The sequence below is a fragment of the Meleagris gallopavo genome, chromosome 13 (assembly GCF_000146605.3).
Source record: "Meleagris gallopavo isolate NT-WF06-2002-E0010 breed Aviagen turkey brand Nicholas breeding stock chromosome 13, Turkey_5.1, whole genome shotgun sequence".
NCBI lineage: Eukaryota > Metazoa > Chordata > Aves > Galliformes > Phasianidae > Meleagris > Meleagris gallopavo.
Window position 1 is genome coordinate 8001347 of NC_015023.2, and position 9888 is coordinate 8011234.

A 9888-nucleotide genomic window follows, 5' to 3' on the forward strand; every position below is an offset into this window, starting at 1 on the left:
AAAAAAAAAAAAAAAGACTGGGTTTGCATTCCATAGTGCTGTTGTAAGTCTGCCTCTATAAACCTTCCTTCATGTGGGTGCACATCATTCTTCAAGCACATCCTTGGTTTAGACTAACTGTGACTCACATGGATAATGTGTTAATCTGACAGCTAATCTTGCTAAAAGATGGATTAACTACTCAGTGCACATGACAGAATATCTAGCAAGAGGCATGATTTTCCTTTTCAAATACTTTGTTTTCTTCCAGTAGCGTCTTTTTACTCACGGGGACCAATTGCTGATCGAGAATGGCTATACTTACTATTGCTTCTTGAAAAAAAGATTATTCCTTACGTCCATACAACCTCAAAAATCTTCCTGAGTTTTTTCTCTCTGATAATTCTTTTTGACATTTTCGTATCATCAAAGTTAACTATCTTGCCCATAAAACCATTGAGGATGCAGAAACATCTGTGTGCCATGCCCTGTAGTTAAAGACTTCCCAAATCAGCATTATTGGTCAAAGTTTTGTTTTGTTTGTTTTATGTTTTTATTTTTTAAGTCTTTAAGCACAGAGTGGATTTCTGATTAAGTGAAATGATACCTTCTAATTACTAGCTTTGTCTGAAACAAAATATGAGACAAACAAAATATTAAATCTCATTTTTAGAAGAGACAAATTTCTGTGATATATTGCTATTATAGGCTCAGAAATTACAAAAGAAACTTGTAAAACAGGAATGAGGTAAACGTCATTCCATCTGCTGTGCAGGTACTAAAACTAGTCTTGCTGGCCTAAGTGAAATCTGAAAAAGAGTAGATTGGGCAGAAAGCTGTACACAATACTGAGCATACTAAGTAGCTTTTATTCTTGGAAGCAGCAGTATGGACAACTGCAAACTGACACCCAGTAATGGAATTAGAAGTATGTAATTGATAACTGGAGATTCTCTTTCATGACTAACATTATAAACTGCTGCATTCTCCACTTAGTGAGAAGAAGGAAAAGCTCCCAAATTGTTTTTGTATGCATAAATTGTAAAACTCAAAGGCTATTGCATGAAGTATTGGAAATATACAATATTTACAATAGTTTTAGTTTGTTGTTGCAATGCCTGTTTCACTTGTAGTAGTTTCTGAAATGAAATCTCAATTTAAATTTTCCCATTACCTTTTACAGTAAATGCTGTAGTGTAATGTTTTGTACTTTCACTGTCAGAGACTTGCTTGCACAAGGCTGCATACATCCACGTGTTTGGAAATTTGCTTATGTATTCACTGCCAAGAAGGGTTTCGCTTCTTCAATAGTAATCAGATATTAGTTTGACTCTGCGTGGAAATGTGCAGTAAATCAGTGATGAATTTTTCCATGTGTCTTGCATAAAATAAAAAAATGATTATCTAATGGAAGCCAGAACATCAGAAAACGAGTTCTACTGCCATATATTAAAGAAAGAGCGCAGATATTAAATAAATAAATGCTTTGAAGTGTTGACCTTAATAAAATGAATTGCTAAAGCTGTTTTATTTTGGAAGATTCTTTTATTTGGCTAATGAATGACTTCAAATATGAAATTAACTAATTATATAACGTCTTTTCTTCAGGGTGTAGGACCTGCAGATATGCGATTCAGTCTGTGAGCCACCAGGCACCCAAAGATATGCTGCCCAGTTAAATCAGATTTCTTTACAGCTGTGATCCAAACTATGAAGTGAAAACTCAAAGTAAGTGCCTTCAAACACCGGAGTTGTAAGGAAAAGTTTCTGAACTACGTTGTGCTGCTTTAAATATATTGACTTCGTCACCATTGTAAATGGTACCAAAACTCCTGTTCATCTAAGAAAGTTGGCCCTAGTATTGATCTATTTGGATATTTTTACAGACATATGAGTTAGACTATGCATTCCCATATGAAACATATGTATGTGATCATATACATATATATATATTTAGGATAGGCACTTATGGAGGACATTAGCAACTACCCCTGCAGCTAGTTACAGTACAGAACTGACATGTTTTCTGTTTTTTTCTCTCTCTTCTTTATTTGTCTTTATACAGAGAGAGAGAGAAATACATCTCTCAACATTGTACAATATCTAGATCTATTAGATTGTATTGTGCATGTGATTACAGATTAAAATAATAATAGCTCACAGATGAGTTTTTTGGGCATCTTTTGGATTGGTTAGCCTTTAAAAGCAATTTAATCTTACTTTATTTAGGCAGAGTATGATTTTTTTTATTTAATTAGAGCACACAGATTTCTGTGATATTTCATACAGTGTATCTTGGAGCACATCTCAGCATCTGGATAGGCTAAATTTAATATCATTCATCTGCACGGAGAGCTTTCCCTTGCATAGAAAAAGTCATATGTATTAATTACCAGCTACCTCTGTCTTATGACTTTAATTTCTTTAAAGTAGCTGGTGAGGGTTATTATCAATCATTTAGGATAATTTTCTGAGTGATAAGGAAGTAACTGCTAGCTCATTGGCTTTAAAAAAAAATAATAATCTCCCTGTAGACAATTTTGCATTTCATAAATGACTATGAAACAACTGATTTCAAAATGAGAGAAATTAATAAAATGATACAATGCAATTCAGTACAATATGTTCTTAAACTTACGTGCCTATATAGCTCAATTCCACCTGAAGAAAATAGTTTGTAATAAATAGTATAGGTAAATAAATGGTATTTTTAATCTCAGAATCCACTACCTTGCAATAAACCTGGATACTCCCAAGTGCTTTTGTTATTGACACAACATGTTAACTGAATCAGCAAATAGGCTTCAATTGGATAATCACCTTCACAGCTATTACTGGCATTAAACGTGAAATTTATATGAAATGTATGGGGTGTGTAACTGACCTGCCTAATCAGTAGTTCAAATTTGATTCAAATTCTGAGTCTATAATCTATTTAAATATGTTGAACTTGGAAGTACTGGCTAGTTCAAGTGCTGATTGTCCCGTCATTGAGCGACGTAACATGAACTGACAATTGTACAAATTTATGGTACAATCTGAAAATAACTTTCATAAGCATAAACTAAAAAATCATAATTTTGGAATAGTCATGGCTTGTAAAACCAGAAGTTTCACAAACGTTTACCAGAAATTACCCTCAGTCTGAAAATAAACTCCAGTACCTGTTTGTTTGTTTCACATAAATTTAGGGATATAAAGTTTTGTGGTCACTTGATAGCTTTTGAATCATCTGCAGTTCCCATGCATTTGAGCGTGGCTTAAGAAACAGTCTTGTGACTACAGAAGGCAACACGTGGGCCTGCACTTTCCTTGAACTGCGGAATCGTAAAGGGAGTGAAATGCACCAATTCAATCCCACAGTGCAGTACAGGGTCCTTATTTCTACTTTTTATGTATCTGGTTTCATCCTTTTGATCTCTCTGGCTCTTTTGAGAGTGACTTTTGGCCATGCAAACTTTTCGGTATGCAGTGTTTAGAACCAGGCAGATTTGCAAAGTGTGATCTAATGTGATCTGAAGAGTATCCCTAAACTTTGTAAAATAATAGTAATGATTTTTAAAGTGTTTCTGGTAATTGCAGCTTTCCACGCCCATACCCTGATTCCAAGCAGCGATTCATTACCAATAATGTTCATACATTCTGACTCCCTGAACATTAGTGAAACTAATTGCTTCATGCGTGCAGCAGAAAATAAACAAAAAATAGTTGGGAAGTAGTTATTCTGCATTTCTTGGTTTTATGGAGGTTTTTTGCTGCTTTGCTGCACGGAATCAATACTTTGTTTTTTGCATAAGTGAGGCATAGGAAGGAAAGGATTAATTATAGTCATGAACCATGTATTGTTAGTCACAGTGGTAACTATAGACATACTTCACTCCTATAAATAGCTACTCTTTTATCTAACATCTTTCAGTCAGATGGTGCTATGTTCCCTCTCTCCTCAGTAAGACTCCTACAGTCTGTATTTCAGCAGTATGTTTTATATGTAATACAATAAAATCCACAAAATGTGCTATTGCCTTTCCTTTTAGTACGGTAGCACCAAATGATAAAAGGAACAATTGGTGTAGAGGATGAATAAGAATAGTCAGGTTTGGATTTAATTTTCTAAATGAATTCAGCTGGACTGGCAGCCCTGGAGATGCCCTAAAGCAGAGAAATTGTTAGAGAAGTTTAAATTAGGTGATAATTGCTGGACAGAATAAAAGTTGAACAACAGTTTTTCTTTCCTTCCGGACTTTTGAGGAGAAATGAATTGGCTCAGCAGATTGAGAAACCAGGAAAACAGCGGGCTTCACACATTGTTTGTACTGAAAATTAAAACCTCAATAATGTAAAAATGCTGAAAAGCCTCCAAGTACATTCTGCAAAATTCCAAACTTGCATTGCCAAGAGGGTATTTACTTAGGTTATGGCTCCACCTACAGACACGAGAAGGAAAATCTTATTGATGGCAGCTGTCTGCTTCTGGGCCTCCACTAATTTGCCATGTTTAACATCATAAACTCTCTCCTTTAATTTGGGTTGGCATACTTCAAACTGAGTTTCAGTCCAAGTTGAAATATCTAATCTCTGATTATTTCTAGAAAAGCAGCAAATAAGTTTGTGTGTGTTGGTATCCTAGTATGGTTAGCTTAAATATCAGGTAGTTTTTATCAGCAAAAGGCTAAAAGGCCCAAGAAATCTTATTGTATCACCTCATATATTTCTCGAGTTCCTTTAAAAAATAATAATAATTTAGATTTTTACTCCCAATCTCTTGTTTGAGAGGCCCTTTAAAGATATTATTCCTCAGATGATGAGCACCATTGTAGTATTTAAATGTACAAATGAGCTTCTTGTATCTTGATTTAATGCTGCTATTGACCTTAATTTTAAACAGATAGTATGTAGTCCTTACTCTAGTATTAAGATGAAGTTTAGAAAGAGTTACACTATTTATGTAACTAGACATCTGATGCAGTGCTATTTCATTTGACATTCTTTTGCCATTCAGATGTGAGTTGGAATTTGACACAGGTTTTCCATGTTTTGGAATAGTCATTCAGAAGAGTAAACACCCACTTGTGAGGAAAATGGAAATTGAGTGACAAGTAAGTGCAAGTTCTACTGCTGCCTGAATGCTACTCTCTCAAATAATGGATCTTATGTGGGTTAAAAAAAAATTATTGTTTGCTTACAGAACAGGAAAAGTAGGAAATAAGACAAAAAGCAGGGGAAAGACTTAAATATGAAAAATGGTAATAAAAAGTTGTTAGTTCTTAGTTCTTGCGTATGAACAGTTTATGAGAGTTTAGCTACTGACTGCAAAATAGTGGTTAAGAATAGTGGATGATTGTTTTAAAAAGAAATTTAAAATTTATAAGAATCTAAAAAGAATCTTGTCAGAGCAGGGCAACTGTTTAGTAACTAATGTTGGGCACTGGAGATTCTAAATAGAGAAGGAAGACTGGATAATTAAAGTAATGGGTAAACAGATAGTGTTGTGGATTTTTTTCTTTAATAGCTGGGAAATGTTTAGTAACTGGCACACAAAAATCCCAGTTCTCAATTTTCTTCTAAAATAAAGGTCTTTACATTGTGAATGCTTTCTCTTCATCCATTTGCAGTGTTGCAGCTGTTGTCCACACAACTGCAAAAGTCTGAGTAATGGTTGTCTACTGAGAGCTAACTTAAGATGCTTCCAATACCTCAAGAGCTGTTAACTCCAGTAAACAGGGTAATGTGCCATAAGAGAACTAACACAGGTGATTACTGTGGAACAGATGATGGTACCCTCTGGTAACCTCTACGTCAAAGCTGTTGTCTGGTAACGTTCCCGTGGATCTGAAGTTGGAATGGATCCCTGCTTGTTTCCTAAACGTCTGTAAAAAGGAAGAAATATTAACAAAAGAAACAACAGTTGCAAAAGGAGAACAAGCAGTCCTAGCAGTTAGTCCCATAGGAAAACACTGTCAAGAAAAGGAAGTTGGAGGTGAGCGCAAACGTTATGCCTCTGAACTAATTTCATTAGATGAACAGAAGAACTATAAATAAACTATTCAGATAAAAGGAATGGTGCTCCAAATCAACAAGACTGGTCTAACAAAAGACTGAAAATAGGGGGAAAATGAATGCTAATATGCTTATCAGTTACCAGTAAGCTGAAGGGAAATTTCTTTACAGTTCCTACAGAAGGTAAAGCAGAGAGACATAAAAATTCCTCAGCCTGGCCTGCAGCTCGACTAAAGAAAATAGATGCAGTACTAGATACTTGGAAATTTTCAAGGTACGGTGTTTCTCTTGTTTTTCTTTTTATATCTCTCATGAATACATAATACCTTTTAATGCTGTGACAGGTTTGTGCTGTTCTCATGTAGCAGAGATGGGGCAAACTGAAGAAAAAAAAAAAAACACATAAGGAAGCCTAGTTAAAGAGAAGGACAAGGTCTGTGATCATCTAAGGTGATGGTTTTGTCTTTCTTGGCGTGTCACCATGTTTTACAGGCTGACACACCACTTTTGCTCTCATTTTCAGCCTAGCTTAATTATATTTTGATTTAGGTAAGATCTTGATGAGCAGGAACTGATATATTTATAAACACAGTAACTCTACAGCATGAATTTAAAACTTAATCCAAAGTAACACTTTTTAAAACAAGTGAATTATTTTCAGTATACAATGAGTGAGGATAAACTTTTGCAATGAAAAGAAAGCTGAGGCTGTCCAAAATCTTGCCAGCTCTTTGGATGCACACATATGTTTAGAGTTTTTAGGCCTCCTATTACAAAAGGTTCATTTGTAGATTGGCCAAAATAGCAAAACCACTACATAAGTTGGGTAAGGAAAGGAAACCATTTCAGTGATCAGCAGTGCGTGATTTAATATTTTGAGAGTCAAAGAGGCTCTTGTGATTGCTCCTACTTTACTCTCTCTGTGTTTCAAAAACCTTTTCATATTGAGCACAGCTGCTAACACTTACAGTTTGGGGATAGTGTTGACATAGGAACACAAAGGGTTTGAGATATTGCTAGCTTATTGCCAGGGTGGGAGGTCAGGGGGAGGGCATGGAGGGGTAAGAGTTTTCCAAAGACAAATAATTGCAAAAGTAACTCATGGTTAAAGTTAAAGACTGTATTCGTAGTTGGAAATTTATGATCAGGACAGAACGTGCATCTCATTCAGTGATCCGGTAGTTTCAGGTATCTTGAGGGAAACTTGGCAGGCAGTTACAGATCTACCGCAGCATGCCACAGACTTGAATGCAATGATGGCAAAATACTGATGCATTCATATGGCATTTTGATTGCTACTTGCAAGTATTTCCATAAACATGACGGCAGGGAATTGGTTGTTCAAAGGGATGAGTGAACTTGGGGATAACAGCTTTTATTTATATTCTGGTCCCATGAGTTGCTGAAAGTAGAATCTTGAAACCTGTGCCAAAGATGAACAGGCAGATGATAAAGTGTTTTTTTGCTGCTGGTATTCTGCACTTTGTGCTTGGCCTGAGGTTCTCACAATTCAGCAACTCCAAGCATTTTCATGAAGTGGGTGGTAAGAAACCAAGAGGTTGGCTAGAAGGAGAGGCTAGTAGCACTTGGGCTAAGGTTGAAGATCTAAATTCATTTACTAAGTTTTTCAAGTTGTCTGATTTGTAGAGAAAGACAAATTCCTTTGCAAAGTAACTCAGACCAGGAATTTAACCAAACCTTCATGGGGTACACTTGGGATGGATTCATTTCTCTCCATTGAAAGAAAACAAGAGCTTAGACTTCTAGGTTAACCATAACCTTTGAAAATGGCCTCAAGTGATTTCATTTTGTGTTTGTTATGAATTGAGCGTAATACTAATTCTTTTGCATGAAGTTCCTAAAAATTAAATAATAATTAAAGAAAAAAACCTGGATGAAATAGAAAATACGTAGAAAAAATCATTTCTGCGAATGTTTAATAACTCTAGAAGGTAAGGACACCTACGTGTCCTTTTCACAGGGTGTCCAATCCTAAGAGATAAGAAAGCAGGATTCTTTTCAGGGATCCAATAAAAAAATAATACAGATATAAGGAATAATGAATGGAATGTATTGGGTCCAAAGACTTAGAGTTGTTCGCAGCATATGATATAATATGATGAATATGAATATGATGTAATAACAAGGACTTCAGCATAATTGCCTCAATATAATGATTATGGCTAATGAAGACTTTGAAGAAAGAAGCAAAGAAACAATTTCCATCTGTTCAGATATTTTTTATGTTCTTTATAGGTACACAGGATTAATGGAAACACCTGATTTCCACATGTGTTTCTTTTCAAATGGAAATGAAGTGAAGCTTCATAAGCTTTTGAATGCAGTGGTGCTGTTTGTTTGTTTGTTTCAAAGCTCAGGCAAAAAAACCTGGGGGAAATAATCCAACAGTTAAAATGCTGTGTTGCATTCAAGGAGAAGGAGTTTAGATTCCTCTCCAAAATGTATGTTTTTCTTTAAAAAAAAACAAAAACAAAAACAAAAAACCTCCAAAGATTGAGAAACTTTGCGCAAAGTGATGGTGTTGGTACGTTTCAGTGGGTTGCCTGTAACCTCCAGGCTGTTTGTACACCGTGTCAGTCACTGCACAGAGCTGCAGTTTCACCTGATCACAACAATGCAGGTGAGATGTTCACAACTACCTTCTCAAGGTGAAGGCACCACATACCCTGTGCTATTGTTACTATTCTGCTGTGGTAACTGATTTTTTTTTAATGCCAAACCATGCTACCAAATTAGTTACTGATCTGTGAAAGTCAAGAGATTGGATACGAAAAATTGGGAAAACTACTGTTTCTTGGGGTGTCTTGCTGATTTTAATTACCATCAAGATTCACCCTTTAACCAGTGTGATCCAATTCATTCTACCTTGTATCTGTTAGAGTGCAAAACATCTATCTGAAGAAGGTCTTGACATGTAAAGCTCTGGGCTGGATCTTCTCTTCACTCTGTCATTCATCGAGAACTGCTGCTGTACAAATGCATTTAAAGTTCTTATTTACAAGGGTCAGTCATAGACTTTCTCTTCTCTTTTGTGACCTGAAAGTACTCAAACACCAGATTCAATTAAAGTTGCTTGCATGTTTCTAGATACTTACTAGATGAATTATATTTGTCCCCATGTCTTTTGTTCTCTATGAGGGACCAAAGCACTGAGAAACTGGTTGAGATAGAAGAAACATGTAGCTGTAAAACATTACATTAGGGAGGAAAAAAGTCAGGATGTACAGAATGCAGACAGAATTAGAGCTGTTGAATGTTTGGGCTTGATATTTTTACTTGGAATTTATATTGATAATGAAAGCAAAATGATAGCATTCACATGTGTTCATTTCCCAGTGAAAGATATTGCAGAAATAAGTTAATTGTAATATATTTTTTTCTGCATGAAGATATGTACAGAAGATATGTTCTGAAGATTTGTACAGAAAACAAAGAGAACAAAATATGAGTTTGTTAGGACTGAAATTGTGAGACATTTCTGTCCGTGGCAGACAGAGATCCATGTAAAACATGAACAGTTTCAACCTCACTTAGCAGCAGCTCTGCTTTTAGCAATACTTGTGTCTGTTTTGTGTTTGGCTCTTGGTTGACTTGAATATGTTAGCCATCATAACTTGCCTAAATGATAGCTGTATGTGGTAGAATAGAAGTGAGCTAACATTTGGCTTGTGTGAGCATCAGAGATGATCACTATAAAGTGATGGGAATGAGGGAAAGTAGTCAGGAAAGATAATAAACTTTGCAATTGTGAGATATGTAAAGTTGTAGATAGACTTCACATATGAAGTTAGAGAATCCTCATTACTGAACAATTTTAAAATGATTCCTTGGAATAAAGATCCAGAGGAGATATTTTCTCCATAAATTAGGAGATTAGGGAGACTGCAGTGC